At 37.5% G+C, this 16320-nt stretch overlaps 1 protein-coding gene across 4 annotated transcripts in view; it reads left to right on the top strand.

Annotated features, from left to right (window-relative positions):
• DMXL2 (Dmx like 2) overlaps positions 1-16320 on the top strand; it is a 156779-nt gene that overhangs the window by 17402 nt on the left and 123057 nt on the right. The window lies entirely within an intron of this gene.

Genomic DNA, 16320 nt, shown 5'->3' with positions numbered 1-16320 from the left:
GTATTTTAAGCAGATTCCATGTTGAGCATGGGACCCGATGCAGGGCTTGATCCCATGATTCTGAGATCATGACCTGAGTTGAAACAAAGAGTCAGATGCCTCAATGACTGTACCACCCAGGTGCTCCCAGTTTCATTCTTTTGCATGTAGCTGTCCCATTTTCTCAACACCATTTGTTGAAGAGACTGTCTTCCCCACTGTACATTACTGCTTCCTTTATCATAGATTAACTGACCATATAAGCATGGGTCTATTTCTGGGCTCCCTATTCTGTTCCATTGATTTTTGTGTCTGTTTTTGTGTCAGTACCATATTGTTTTGATTACTACATCTTTATAGTACATCTTGAAATCTGGGATTCTGATACCTCCATCTTTCTTCTTTTCAGGATTGTTTTGGCTATTCTGGTCTTTTGTGTTCTGTACATGTTTTAGGATTATTCTAGTTCTATGAAAAATGTTGGTATTTTGATAGGGAGTTCCTTGAATCTATAGATTGCTTTGTGTAGTATGGACATTTTAACAATATTAATTCTTCCAATCCATGAGAATGGAGTATCCTTCTATTTGTGTTGTGTCCAGTTCTTTCATCAGTGTTTTGTAGTTTCCTGAGTACAGGTCTTTCATCTTGTGTAAGTTTGTTTCTAGATATTTTATTGTCTTTGGTACAGTTGTAAATGGGATTGTTTTCTTATTTTCTCTTTCTGCTACTTTGTTATTAGTGTATAGAAACAGAACAGATATCTGGGTATTTATTTTGTATTCCTTAACTTCACTGAGTTTATTTACTATTTATAATAGTTTTTTGGTGGAGTCTTTAGGGTTTGTTATGTAAGTTATCATGTCATCTGCAAATAGTGACAGTTTAACTTCTTCTTCTCCAATATGGTTACCTTTTATTTCTTTTTCTTGTCTAATTACTGTGGCCAGAGCTTCCATACTGGTTGGATAAAAATGGCAACAGTAGATACCCTTGACTTGTTTCTGATTGTAGAGGAAAAGCTTTCAAGTTTTTACCATTGAGTATGAGTTAGTTGTGAGTTTTTCCTATATACACTCAACACCAAAGAAAATATGATTAAAAAATGGACAGAGGACCTGAATATATATTTTTCCAAAGAATACATACACATGGCCAAAAAACACATGAAAAATGATTAGCATCATTAATTATAAGGGAAACAGAAGTCTAGACCTCAATAAGGTATCATACCTGCCAGAATAGCTAAAATCAAAAAGAGAAGAAATAACAAGTGTTGGCAAAGATGTGGAGAAAAAGGAGTCCTCGTGCATTTTGGTAGGAATGTGAATTGGTACTGTCATTGTGGAAAACAGTAAGGATGTTCCTCAAAAAAGTTGAAAATAGAGCTATCCTAGATACAAAGATAGTGATTTGAAGGGGCACCTGCACCCCATTACTTTTAGCAGCAATGTCCACAATAGCCAAACTGTGGGAAGAGCCCAGATGTCCATGAACAGATGAATGGATAAAGAAGATGTGATGTGTACACACACACACACACAGTGGAACATTATGCAGCCATAAAAATGAAATATTGCTATTTGCAATGATGTGTACAGAACTAGAGGGTATTATGCTAAGAAAAATAAGTCAATAAGAGGAAGTCAGTTACCACATGATCTCACTAAATGTGGAATTTAAGAAACAAAAGAGAAGATCATAGGGGAATAGAGGAAAAAATTAAACAAGACAAAACCAGAGAGGGAGACAAACCATAAAGAGACTCTCAATCTTAGGAAACAAACTGAGGGTTGCTGGAGAGGAAGGGGGTAAAGGGATAGGGTAACTGGGTAATGGACATTAAGGAGGGCACATGATATAATGAGCACTGGGTATTACATAAGACGATTAATCAGAGGCCTGTACCTCTGAAGCCAATACTTCATTATATGTTAATTGAGTTTAAATAAAAAATGTTCAAAAACAAACTTAAAAACAGAATTACCATATGATCTAGTAATTTTGCTGCTAGGTATTTACCCAAAGAAAATGAGAACACTCATTTGGAAAGATACATGGACTTGTATGTTTGCTGCAGCATTATTTAGAATTGTCAAGATACGGAAGCAACCCAAGTGTCTGTGAATAGATGAATGGATAAAGAAGGTGTGAGCAGAGTAGATTGAGCTTCATTTTTTAAGGGCCTTGGGATTTTCATAATGGTCAATGAGCATTGGCTTCACCTGAAAGTCACCAGCTGCATTAGCCCCTAGCTAATGCAGCCTGTCCTTTGAAGCCTTGAAGCTGGAGATTGATTTTTCTCTAGCTATGAAAGTCCTAAATAGCATCTTCCAACATAAGGAGCCATCTTCATTAATGATGGTTGCTCGATTTTCTGGATGACTTGATGCTGCTTCCACATCAGCACTTGCTGCTTTGCCTTGGACTTTTATGTCATGGAGATGGCTTCTTTCCTTAAATTTCATGACCTAGCCTCTTCGAGCTCTGCACTTATTTCTGCAGCTTCCTTGCCTCTCTCAGCGTTAGTAGAATTAAAGATAGTCAGGGCTTTGCCCTGGATTAGGCTTTGGTTCAAGGGAATGTTTTGGCTTTTTTGATCTTCTATCTAGACCACTAAAACTTTCTCCATACCAGCATATCACTTCCTTATCATTCATGTGTTCACTAGAGTAACACTTGTAATTTCCTTCAAGAACTTTTTTGCATCCACAACTTGGCTAGCTGTTTGACACTGCCTTTTGGCCTATCTTGGCTCTAGACATACCTTCCTCACTAAGCTTAATCATTTCTAGCTTTTGATTTAAAGTGAGAGATGCGCAACTCTTTCTTCCATTTGGACACTTGGAGGTCATCACTGGGTTATTCATTAGCCTCATTGTAATATTGTGTCTCAGGGAACAGGGAGGCCCAAGGAGAGGGAGACAGGCGGGGGAATGGCTGCTCAGTGGAGCAGTCAACACATACATTTATTAAGTTTGCTGTCTTATATGGACTTGGTTATTGCACTCCAGAAAAATTACAATAATATTAAAGATCACTGATCACAGGTCCCATGCCAAATATAATAATAATGAAAAAGCTTGAAATACTGTGGGAATTGCCAAATATGACACAGCCGTAAGTGAGCACATGCTCTTGGAAAAATGGCATCAATAGATTTGCTTGATGCAGGGCTGCCACAAACCTTCAGTTTGTAAAAAACAGTTTCTGTGAAATGTAGTAAAGCAAAAAGCACAATAAAAGGATGTATGCTGGCATATTCTAGGTCCTGGAGGATCATAGGTGACTGCTTTAAGTAACTGTATCTCTTTTATATATCCTGTTTTGCTAGCTTTCCCAACTAAGATCCTCATTGCATTCCCTACTCTAATTTCCTAATCATAGCCAATTCCACATTTTCTTTGAAGTCCTGCTCTGCATATTTCCAATCTTTGTACCAGTTTTGGTTCTACTTAAGGCAAGGGGCAGACGAACTGAAGTAAAAGCAAGATTTATGTCAATGAGCCATCAAGAAGGAGGAGCAACTGGGCTTCAGGGTGATGAGACTAAAAAGCTGGTAGAATCAAGACTGCCTTCTCTTAGAGGTTTTATATACTTATTTTTTCATGAGTTCTGTCTTTGGATATCTGATCCATTCACTTCTTAAACTGTTGGTTTCAGTTTCAAGTTGCTGATTTATCCCTGAACATTTATGACTTTTCAGCTTAACTTTTCATGTTAATTCTGGGTCTTTTGTTTTAAATTTTTCAGAGAAGGGGCGCCTGGGTGGCTCAGTGGGTTAAGCCGCTGCCTTCGGCTCAGGTCATGATCTCAGGGTCCTGGGATCGAGTCCCGCATCGGGCTCTCTGCTCAGCAGGGAGCCTGCTTCCTTCTCTCTCTCTCTCTGCCTGCCTCTCAGTGTACTTGTAATTTCTCTCTGTCAAATAAATAAATAAAATCTTTAAAAAAATAAAAATAAAAAAATAAATTTTTCAGAGAAGACTTTGCTTGACCTAAGCCATCTCCTTCAGTTGGCTGATAGCCACTGTTCCTTACTTTGGACCATCCTCACATCCTGTCAGCTGTGAGTAAGGAAAGGAGTTACAACATAAAGAACATTTAGCTTGGGCTCTATGCAGAATAGTGTACACTGGATTATTTTCTCTTTTCATCAGGACTGCAAGTTTATGCACAGAATTACAGCTTAAAAATTGCAAGGGGCCTCAGAAGCGATCTAGTCACAATCTTTCATTTGACTGGTGAAGGAAATATCTATAGAGATTGTCATAGTCAGTATTAGCACCTCTATATTCTCAGGAATATATTCTTTCCATCATATTGACAGTACTGAGAGTTTAATTATAATTTAATAGTTTAATCATATCATTTGGGAAATATTTTTTAGAACACTGTCAGGGCCATCTCCCTCAAAATATCAATACTAAGGTTAAATGAATGGAAATTTCCAGTAGTTACAAAATAAGTGGGAGTTGCCAAATATTAGATATTAATATTGGTACATATTATTTAATGTACTAATAACTTTAAAATTCCTTTTCTGGGGCGCCAGGGTGGCTCAGTGGGTTGAAGCCTCTGCCTTCGGCTCCGGTTATGATCCCAGGGTCCTGGGATCAAGCCCCGCATCGGGCTGTCTGCTCAGCGGGGAGCCTGCTTCCTCCTCTCTCTCTCTGCCTGCCTCTCAGCCTACTTGTGATCTCTATCTGTCAAATAAAAAAAAAAAAAATTCCTTTTCTGTTGAAACAGTGCAGAAAGGTAGTTTTATTAAGGCATGGGGGCAGAACCTGTGGGCTGAAAGAGCTGCCAACTTTAAAATTCTTTAAATGTAAAATGTATTAACAAATTAAGGAACAAAATATAGAGTTATTTATTTTCTGAATTTCCTATAATTTAATGTAAAAATTTTATTTCTTTAAAAGTAGCCATTTAAAAAGTAGTCTTTTACTTCTTTATTCTTTTTTTTTTTTTTTAAGATTTTATTTATTTATTTGTCATAGTGAGAGAAGTGAAAGCAAGCACAGGCAGACAGAGTGGCAGGCAGAGGCAGAGGGAGAAGCAGGCTCCCTGCCAAGCAAGGAGCCCGATGTGGGACTTGATCCCAGAACACTAGGATCATGACCTGAGCTGAAGGCAGTCGCTTAACCAACTGAGCCACCCAGGCGTCCCACTTCTTTATTCTTTATGAAGCAAATTGTTACATATCCGAAGGTTTAGAGAACAAATCTGAAGCTGAAAGGTGGCTCTAGGCTTTTATACATGTTGTCCTGTCCAAGGGACTTTTACCAATACCGCTGTGATTTCCCTTAGAAATTTTTGGTAAGTGATACTTTGAATGGTCTGTTCTTAGCACTGACATATTTAGAAGAGATAATTTTTGATTTCTACCTCCAGACCTACTTTTTGGTGAAAATGCATGCAAGCTGGAGATAGACCTGATTTTGTAATAGAGGAGAGTAATTAATTATTGCATATTTCTCTTTACAAGATCTTACTTGCTTTTCAGATTATTTACTAGCATCAGTGAATTTTTAAAAACCCCTGTTTTTTTTCTTTGTTCAGGTTTATAGAAATAAGCTAAGTTTGTACTGCAGGTGTCTGTTCCTCTTTAGCTTCATATTTAGAGGTTTGTTATATAGTTCCATCTATTTTGTCAGTAAATTATCAAAATTGGCTACTTCCTGACTAATACTTAAGATTGTTCTTTTTTAAATTTAAAGTTTTTTTTTTTTTTTTTTTTAAAGATTTTATTTATTTATTTGACAGAGAGAGTTCACAGTAGACAGAGAGAGAGAGAGAGGGAAACAGGATCCCCGCCGAGCAGAGATCCCGATGCGGGACTCGATCCCAGAATCCTGAGATCATGACCTGAGCCGAAGGCAGCGGCTTAACCCACTGAGCCACCCAGGCGCCCTAAATTTAAAGTTTTAATTAAAGTTTTATTTTCAGATCTGTTGCTTCTTTGGGTTGTTAGGAAGAAATTAAAATGAATTATTTTGTCTCTTATCATTTAATCACAAACACTTATAGTATTTTTTTCACTTGTAGTATTTAAGTTTTCTTCTATTTTTTCTGCCATAGATTTTTGTTTTTATATATTATTAACTTTATGTTTCACTCAGTATACTACTCGCGGCTTGTCTTTTTTCTACTACTATAAGTAGACTGTAATTTTGCATTTCCTGATATGAGTTGTTTCTAAAGGGAGCAATCCCCTTTGGTTATTGCACATGTAGTTATAATTTTATTATTTCTGACGTTGTTTCACCTGTCTCTTGACCTGGGGTAATTTTTTTGCTCTAAGCTTTTTGCATACTATTTAGTTTCCTTCTCATTTATTTATTCTGCTCATTCAGCATTCTTTTTTTTTTTTCCCCCTCATTCAGCATTCTTGAGTGGACTTTAGGCTGTTAGGATGATTGAATCATATTAGTAAAATCTTGTCTTAGTCATGTGGAAAGAAGGGCTGTTTGCTCAAGTACTACCCTCTCCCCTTTTCTAAATATAGTATGGACTTCTGTCTGATTGGCCGAAAGCTTATCTCTTTCGGTGGATAGTGGTGGTGGGCAGTAGTTGATAATAGTTAAGGCTTTGATTTTAGGTATAGAAACCTGTAGGAAGACAAATGAGGTTGATTGAATATATTGCTGATAAGTACTGTTATTTTTGTAGACTTCAATTTTATTTTGAAAAATCTCATTAATTTTGTGTATTTATTATATGTAAATGTATAGTTAGCTGGTGATACATAAATTGGGCTTTTAAAATAGTCCATGGCCTATTGTGATCTATTTACTAAACTTTTCAAATTGGAATGGTGTATTATATAAATATACTATTTCAATGAAGAGATAATGATTTGTCCTTTGCTTAATATATTTTTAGTTCAGGCATTTTGTTTATTTTTTAAAAATTTCCTAGTTATATATGACAAAGGATGAGTTTCCTTAATCTATAAAGAGCTCTTATAAATCATTCAGAGCAACAGTACTAAAGACTTAGTTAAAAAAATGGACCAATGTCCTCAAGAATTTGAAAATAGAGCTACCCTCTGACCCACCAATTACAGTACCAGGTATATACCCCAAAGATACAAATGTAGTGATCTGAAGGGACACCAGTACCCCAGTGTTTATAGCAGCTATGTCCACAATAACCAAACTATGGAAAGATTCCAGATGTCCATCAGCAGATGAATGAATAAAGAAGATGTGCTGTTATACACACACACACACTCACACACTCTGGAATATTACTCAACCATCAAAAAGTGATGAAATTTTACCATTTACATCAGTGTGAATGGAACTGGAGGGTATTATGCTGAGTGAAATAAGTCAGTCAGAGAAAGATAATTATCATACGGTTTCACTCATATGTGAAATATAAGAAATGTCAGTTTTCAGAGAAGGAAATATAAGTGGTTGATAAATATATGAAAAGATGTTTAACTTTTTTCCTAGTAAAAATACAAATTAAAACAACAGGAATGGTGCCTGGGTGGCTCAGTTGTTAAGCATTCAGCTCAGGTCATGACCCCAGGTGTTCACTAAAGTACATTTTTTTATGGTAGTAAAATACTGGAGACAACCTAGATTAACTATGGCAAAGCCAAGAAATGGAAGATTCTGCAACTATTAAGAATGAGATCATTCTTTCTGTGCTGCTCAGGAAAGTCCTTTAAGATAAATTGTTAATTAAGAAGAAAACAAGTTGCAGAATTATGTATAGTATAATCCCTTTATGTAAAAAAATGTTTACATATAGATACACTTATATGTATACTAAACATTTCAGGAAGGGCTCATAACTGATGTGATTTCTCTTTGGGAATGAGGAGTGGTTAAGGGTAGGGTGAACTAATTTTCCTGTTTGGGTTTTAAATTAGCAAATGTTGCCTTTTCTATAAGAAAATAAAATTTATTTTTGAAAATATTAAAATTAAACATTTAAAATGATTAATTTGTAGGTGGTTTTTATGGATAACTGCTATATGAAAATTCTGGCTTAGTAAGGGACACATTCAGAAAGAAAATCTATTTGTATTAGAAGTTAATTTTTTTAAGTTATCTTTAAGAGTAACATGGGGCTTGAACTCACGACCCCAAGATCAAGAGTCATACATTCCTCTGACTGACCAGCCAGGCGTACCTTGAAGTTAATTTTTAATCCTGAGGCACATAAATAGTTAGGTGTTTTATTACATGACCAAATTGAAGAGGGGAGGGGTATTTTCTTGGGAAATTTTTGTTAATCTGTGCTTCATTTTCTGGATTATAAGATTTTTCATAGGTCAAGATTGATCTCTTAAGACTTTTTCTGCAGATAACTTGGTACAACAAAGTGACCATGAAAGCCAGACAGCCCTGTCTTCTTTAGCTTTTTGTTTGTTGTAGAGCAAAGACCACAGCAGCTATGAAGAATTTAAGTGAATTTATGTAATTAGCCAACCAGTAAGAACAGAAAGCTGAGCAATAGAAAAAAAAGTGAAAGGAGATGGTCATTAGTGAAGTGGATAAAACAGTGTAAAGGGATCTGAATTCATCTATTTGTATTTTATTTTCTCCTAGAAAAAGTTATGTTTGTGTAGGATTTTTTTTAAGTATTTTTTTACACCTTCATTTATCTAAGACTTAAAATCTGAATAATTCAAACAGTTTGTAGGATATGAATATGAGTTTGCTTTTCTGAAAATAATGTAGTGAAGGCAGTTATATATAAAACTGAAGTTAGGGCAATGATTGTGTTATGTCTCTTAAGATACACGTAATCACGGGGCGCCTGGGTGGCTCAGTGGGTTAAGCCCTCTGCCTTCGACTCACGTCATGATCTCAGGGTCCTGGGATGGAGCCCTGCATCGGGCTCTCTGCTCAACAGGGAGCTTGCTTCCTCCTCTCTCTCTGCCTGCCTCTCTGCCTACCTATGAGCTCTCTCTGTGTCAAATAAATAAAAAATTAAAAAAAAAATTTTAAGATACATGTAATCACAATGACATGAAGCCCTTTAGAGAAGGCAGCAATATCTTTATTACGATAATGGTAGTACTTTAATTCAGAGTACTTTATGACTTTAGACGATGATACTTAATTTTTTTCCTCAAGTGAAATTTTGATAAGGTAAAAGAAGGGGGGTGACTTTGTATTTCAGGCTCAGCTAATCGGCAAGTCTCTTTTAATGAAATTTTCGGATATCGCAACTAAAAAACAGAACAGAATCTTGGTAATAACAAATACTCAAGTTTTGGGGTGCCCAGGTGGCTCAGTCATTAAACGTCTGCCTTTGGCTTAGGTCATGATCCCAGGGTACTAGGATTGAGCCCCACATTGGGCTCCTTGCTCAGTGGGGAGTCTCCTTCTCCCTCTCCCATTCTCCCTGATTGTGTTTCCTCTCTCACTGTCTCTCTGTCAAATAAATAAATAAAATCTTTTAAAAAGATACTCAAGTTTTAGCTTCCATAGAATTATTGTGAGATAGATAATATGACACACCACACACTTTATCTAAGGAAGAGATTCTTTTAGACAAACAAATGAGATCTGTGAATTCAGGAAACCAGGCACATTCACAGGACTTTAAATATAATCTCTAGGAGTTCAGAGAACTTCTGAGACCATCTATGACTTCTGCCCATCAAACTCCATGTTGAAAACTCTTACTTTCAATGCTGAAAGCACAGACTACTTTTCTCTTTCCTAAAAGGATGGATTTATTGTCCAAAACTAAGGTTAAAACAAGTGAAAATGAATATATTTAAAGCATGTCTTTGATGTGAGTGCCCGAGCTTGTTGTGACTATTATCAGCTGGTTATTTTTTAAAAGATTTTATTTATTTATTTGGCAGAGATCACAAGTAGGCAGAGAGAGAGAGAGAGGGGGAAAGCAGGCTCTCCCCCGAGCAGAGAGCTTGATACGGGGCTCGATCCCAGGACCCTGGGATCAGGACCTGAGCTGAAGACAGAGGCTTTAACCCCCTGAGCTACCCAGGTGTCCCTGGTTATTCTTTATCATAAGGACAATTCAGTCCTTCCATAGAAGAAATCGTCGCACATGAATGGAAAGAAAGTGTGTTTTTCTAAGATGCTTTCTCTTAGGCCTTACCTATATGTTGGGGCCAAACCATACCCTTAACTTTGAGATAAAACATTTTATAGATCAGTACTGTTGTAAGTGCAGGATGCTGGTGTGCAGTGCTATAGGACAGGAGTGGTTCTACCAAGAACCCAAGGGAAGAAGAACCTGGTTAAGGGATTCCATTTCCTGCAGAAAAGGCTTGCTGCCCCTTTTCCTGCTTTCTAGTAATGATCCTGCGGAGTAGTTTATACCCTGATAAATCAACGATACTTCATTTACCTAGTTCAAAGGAGCCCACTCCATATTGCCTGAATTCATTTTAGTATTTATGTGTAGTCTCAGTGAGTACCTTTTTTTCCTCCTGCACTATAAATTCTTTCTCTAGTGAGACTGAATTCTGAAAAAAGAATGGAGACAGAGTTGCTTTCGCCCTAAAATTGAGACTGGGAATCTCTTGAGTAATTACAGCTTTCGTATAAACCTTCTTAGCAGTTAGTTTTCACTGAGTAATTACTCTTTGCTAGGTGCAGTGGTAAATACTTGGGATTACAACGATGAATGTAGGCCTTCTAGCTCTAAGAAGACAGAGTAGAGGTGGGGTGGTGTAGTGGGAAAGAGCAGGAGCTTTATTCTAAGCAAATGAATCGTCAGTCTGTGAACGTGGGCAAACTACTTACCCTTTCCAGGCTTCAGTTTCTCCATCTAGAAAAGGTGGCCTGTGAAGATAGAGTGTTCATAAAGACCTAGCTGATGGCCTCATTATAGTCAGTATTCAGTAAGTGGTGAATTATTAAGGAGGGCTTTGGTAGATTCCCTTCTGGTAGGTCTTCTAAATCCATGATACTGTTAGGCCGGAAAGTTAGCCAAATCTTTCCTTGTATCGCTGCTGTTGTAAATTTGTCCAGATTATTAGCAAGGAGGTTATGTCATCTGTCTGAACTCCATGTTCTTTGACTAGGTTTCCAGGTACTAAGAGTTCTGTAGCCAGAAATTAGGGAGATTTGGATCATTTATTTGTTATACATATATTTATTGAAGGCTGCTTATGCTAGGTGGTGGGAGTACAGCTGTAAACAGGACGTGGTTACTTGCTTTGATGGATGTTCCTGTGTGGTGGGAACCTGACAGGTATTAAACGCGTGTTTATATAAATAATTAAAATCTTGTGAGCCTTCAGTTATAGAATGCATGTGATTCAGTCTTGACTAATTACGAGGCCTCTATTTTACTTCCATTTTACCACAAGGAAATTCTCAGACAGCTTGAGTAACTTATCACTTAGTATGGAAGAACCCAAATTGAAAACCCTGCATACATGATTTCAAACTAAAGTTTATGTTTATCAGTTCAATTCGCTGGGATAATTCTATAAGGCACTTTGGAAATTTTGAAATATTTTTCAAAGGTAGGATTATTTTTTGTCATTTTAATATACATTCTTCTATTGAGGTATAATTGACATACAACATTATGTTAGTTTCAGGTGTACAACATAATGATTCGTTATTTGTATACCCTTGCAAAATGATCACAATAATTCTAGTTAACCTCTGTCACCATACATAGTTACAGAATTTTTTCCTTTTTTTTATGAGGATTGATAATTTAAAAATTAGTAGGGTGAAACATTTCTTTCCTACACACAATATTCCCTTTTATTTTTTTTTCACTTTTTTTATTATGTTCAGTTAGCCACTGTATAGTACATCATCAGTTTTTTTTTTTAAAGATTTTATTTATTTATCAGAGAGAGAGAGGGAGAGAGAGCGAGCACAGGCAGACAGAATGGCAGGCAGAGGCAGAGGGAGAAGCAGGCTCCCTGCTGAGCAAGGATCCCAATGTGGGACTCGATCCCAGGACGCTGGGATCACGACCCGAGCCGAAGGCAGCTGCTTAACCAACTGAGCCACCCAGGCGTCCCCATCATCAGTTTTTGATGCAGTTTTCAGTGATTCACTAGTTGCATGTAACACCCAGTGTTCATCACAAAACATGCCTTCCTTAGTGCCTATCACCTGGTGACCCCATCCCCCCACCTCCCTCCCCTCTGAAACCTTCATTTTATTTCCCAGTGTCCATAGTCTCTCATGGTTCATCTCCCTCCCCAATTTCTCCCCTTTCAATTTTCCATCCCTTCCTTTTGGTTCTCTGCGCTATTCCTTATAGTCTACATATGAGTGAAACCATATAATTGTTTCTCTGCTTGACTTATTTGACTTGGCATAATCTCCTCCAGTTCCATCCATGTTGATGCAAATGGTAGGTATTTATTCTTTCTGATGGCTGAGTAATAGTCCATTGTATATATGAATCACATCTTTTTTTTAATCCATTCATCTGTTGAAGGGCCTCTTAGCTCCTTCTGCAATTTGGCCATTGTGGACATTGCTGCTAGGAACACTGGAACACCTCAATGCTGCTAGGAACACATGTACCCCTTCTTCTCACTATATCTGTATCTTTGGAATAAATACCTAGTAGTGCAATTGCTGGGTCATAGGGTAGCTTTCTTTTTAATGTCTTGAGGAACCTCCATCCTGTTTTCCAGAGTGACTGTACCAGCTTGCATTTCCACCGACAGTGTAAGAGAGTTCCCCTTGTTCCACATTCTCGCCAACACTCGTTGTTTCCTGTCTTATTAATTTTTGCCATTATAACTGGTATAAGGTGATATCTCATTGTGATTTTGATTTGTATCCTGCCACATTGTTGAAAGGATAGCCTTTGCAGTTTCCCATAGGTTCTGGACCTATGTGTTTTCATTCTCATTAGTTTCCATGTTTAAGTTCTTCCTTAATTTCCTGGTTGACCCAGTCATTTTTTAGTAGGATGTTCTTTAACTTCCACATGTCTCAATTCCTCTTAAATTTTTTCTTGTGATTGAATTCCAGTTTCAAGGCATTGTGGTCTGATAACATGCAGGGAATAATCTCAGTCTTTTGGTATTGGTTGAGACCTGATTTGTGACCAAGTATGTTATCTATTCTGGAGGAAGTTCCATGTGCATTCAAGAAGAATGGGTATTATGTTATTTTAGGGTGGAATGTTCTGCATGTATTTACAAAGTCCATCTGGTCCACTGTGTCATTCAAAGCTCTTGTTTCTTTGTTAATCTCCTGCTTAGATAACCTGTCCGTTGCTGAGAGGTCTCTTACTATTAATGTATTATTATCAATATGATTATTTTGGTTAACAGTTGGCTTATATAGTTAGCTGCTCTCATGTTGGGGGCAGAGATAATTACAATTGTTAGATTTTTCTGTGGGATAGACCCTTTAAGTATGATAATAGTGTTTCTTTACATCTCTTACTACAGTCTTTGGTTTAAAAATCCAATTTGTCTGATATGAGAGCTACTACTTTCTTTGAGGTCCATTTGCATGATAAATGGTTCTCCATCCCCTTACTTTCAATCTAGAGGTGTCTTTAGGTTCAGAATGAGTCTCTTGTAGGCAGTGTATGGATGAGTCCTGTATTTTTATCCAGTCTGAAACCCTGTGCAATTTAATTTTTCAGGCTGTTCACTTTGAGACTAACTATTGAAAGATAAGAATTTAGTGCCATCATATTGCCTGTGAAGTCCCTATTTCTGTAGATTATCTCTGTTACTTTCTGGTCTATATTACTCTTGGGGTCTTTTTTATAGAGCCCCTCTCCCCCTTGGCTGCCTTGGTGGTCACTTATCCTTTCACTTTCTGCCTGTCCTGGAAGTTCTTTGTCTCTCCATCTGTTCTGAATGACAGCCTTGCTCAATAAAGTATTCTTGGTTGCATGTCATCTCATTTAGTATCCAGATTATGTCTTGCCAGGTCTCTGTGGACAGGTCTAATGTTATTCTGACATTCCTCCCTCCATAGGTAAGACATCTCTTTCCCCAGCTGCTCTCAGGATAGCTGCCTTGGCTCTAAGATTAGCAAGTTTTACTATTATATACCGGGGTATTGGTCTATTTTTATTGATCTTGGGAGGGGTCCTTTCTGCCTCTTGGACATGAATCCTTCTTTTCTTCCCCAGAGTAGGTAAGTTCTCAGCTATGGTTTGCTCAAGTATACATCCTCATCCTCTCTCTCTCTCCATCCCCTTAGGGATCCCAATAATTGTGACTTTGGAAAGTTTCATGGTGTCATTGATCTCTCTACTTCTGTTCTTATGAACTTATAGTTGTTTATCTCTATCATTCTTGACTTCCTTCCTTCCCATCAGCTTATCTTCTAGATCACTAATTCGTTCTTCTTTCTTATTTACCCTGGCATTCAGAGTATCTAGTTTAGATGGCATCTCCTTCATAGCATTTTTAATGTAGGCGACAGTAGCTCTTCATTCTGTCCTTAGAGATTCTATACTGTTGCTAATAGTTTTCTCAAGCCTAAAGAGCAACTTTATAAATGTTCCTCTGAAGTCTTTTTTTGACATCTTCCTTAGATCCATATCCATTAAGTCTGTGGCAGAGGCCATTGTCTCTGGTTCTTTCCTTGGTTGGCAGTTCCTCCTTCTAGTCATTCTCTTGAGGGATGGTTGAGGGAATGTACGGAGTCCAAAGTATCAACCATGACTCAGGCAAGATGAACCCGAGGAAAATCTGGAGTGTCAGAAGCCACCACTCACCCCTGTGGTTTTTCCTGCGTGTAGAGATCTAGATAGATATTCTTACATCTCACGCTGATTTCGTGGGTGTTCAGGATGGCTTGGTAGATATCCAGCTCAATTCGGGGAACCCGCAGTGGCAACGAGGTTCCCTACTCCTCCGCCATCTTGCCTCTCTTCTCAATATTCCCTTTGAGCATAGCTTTCTTGAATGCATGGTATAGCAAATCTGCCTTGTCTGTAAGAATGTAGTTATTTCCTCCCATAAGTGATTTTTTTCTGTATTTCCCTTGCTTGAAATTCTTTGTTTTTCTCTTGATGAACTTTCTTGTATTTATAAATACATGTGTTGAAGATGGTTGATAGCAGTTACGGCAGGATTTTGGCAACGTTGGAAGTTTTAGTAACCAGTAGAAGTAGTGTTTGTTTTCCTATCCGCTCTTTGTCCTCATTTCCCTCTTTCCTTAGCAGCTGTATGTGGATCTTTTCAGAGGTTATGTTTTCACTTGTCAGCCCTGGCTGTTGGAGGCCTATTTTTGTAGGACAGGACTGTATTGTTTAAAGTTGTGGAGATGGTGGAATAAATTATTTTTAAATTTTTTTTTTTGGTGTATATACATGCATGTATATATATGTAGCTTAAAAAAAAGATTTTATTTATTTATTTGACAGAGAGAGATCACAAGTAGGCAGAGAGGCAGGCAAAGGGGCGGGGGGAAAGCAGGCTCCCTGCTGAACAGAGAGCCAGATGTGGTGCTCGATCCCAGGACCCTGAGATCATGACTAGGCCAAAGGCAGAGGCTTAACCCACTGAGCTGCCCAGCCACCCCATACATGTAGCTTTTAATGGGGCTTTTTCATTTGAGAATTGGATTGTTATGTTATTTGGAATATTTAGTCATAAGTTGAGTTCCAGAGAAAAAGTGTCCTCACTCTCTGCCCCTTATGTCTTCATAAAATTCACAATGTTGCAAAACAGGAATAGCATACATCAAGAAGTGTGGCAATAGGAAGAAACATTCGGTTTTACTGTGAAAAAGGAAATTTTCCAGGAACTTAATTTTGTGCTTCATTTTGCAGACTGTATAGTTATATGTGTTAACATTTTATGCAAATCAGTTTATTTTAAAATTAAATTTATTTTAATTAATTTTTGTGTGTGTGAAGCCACTTTGGGTTGGTTTCCTTTCCATCACCTCTTAATAGGTTGAGGCAGTTGGTGAGTTCAAGTTTAGTCTTTGCTTTAGTGCATGTAATTCTGCTTTGGGGATTCATGTCTATTTCACTAGCTCTTTAAGCCATGTGGATTTGTGTTGGAAAACGCATCTGATTTCTTTCTTGATCTTTCTCAAGCCTGGTTTGAACCTTGGGAATACAGCTGCAGCCCTCACTCCCTTATTACCCTCAGATGGAGGTTTTATTCTTTAGGGTTTACCAAGATGAGCTTTGGAGGAAACCTCAGAACAGACAGATTTATGACTTGCAGGGACAGAGGGTGCAGTGTTTAAGAACTAGAGAATCTTTTCTTTCTTAGTACTGGTTGTTGAAAGATAATGCATGGGGTGTCATCATCCTATTTTTTTAATGTGAATTTTATTTTTCATATAACTTTTAATGTCTTACTTAGAAATGGATATCTTAATATTTTTACATTAGCTATTTTTGTAAAATATGTCAAAATGTTGTGGC

Source organism: Mustela lutreola, chromosome 7, assembly GCF_030435805.1.
Source record: "Mustela lutreola isolate mMusLut2 chromosome 7, mMusLut2.pri, whole genome shotgun sequence".
NCBI classification, from domain to species: domain Eukaryota; kingdom Metazoa; phylum Chordata; class Mammalia; order Carnivora; family Mustelidae; genus Mustela; species Mustela lutreola.
Note: the sequence above shows the minus strand (reverse complement) of the source record. Positions and strands in the feature narration are given on the sequence as shown.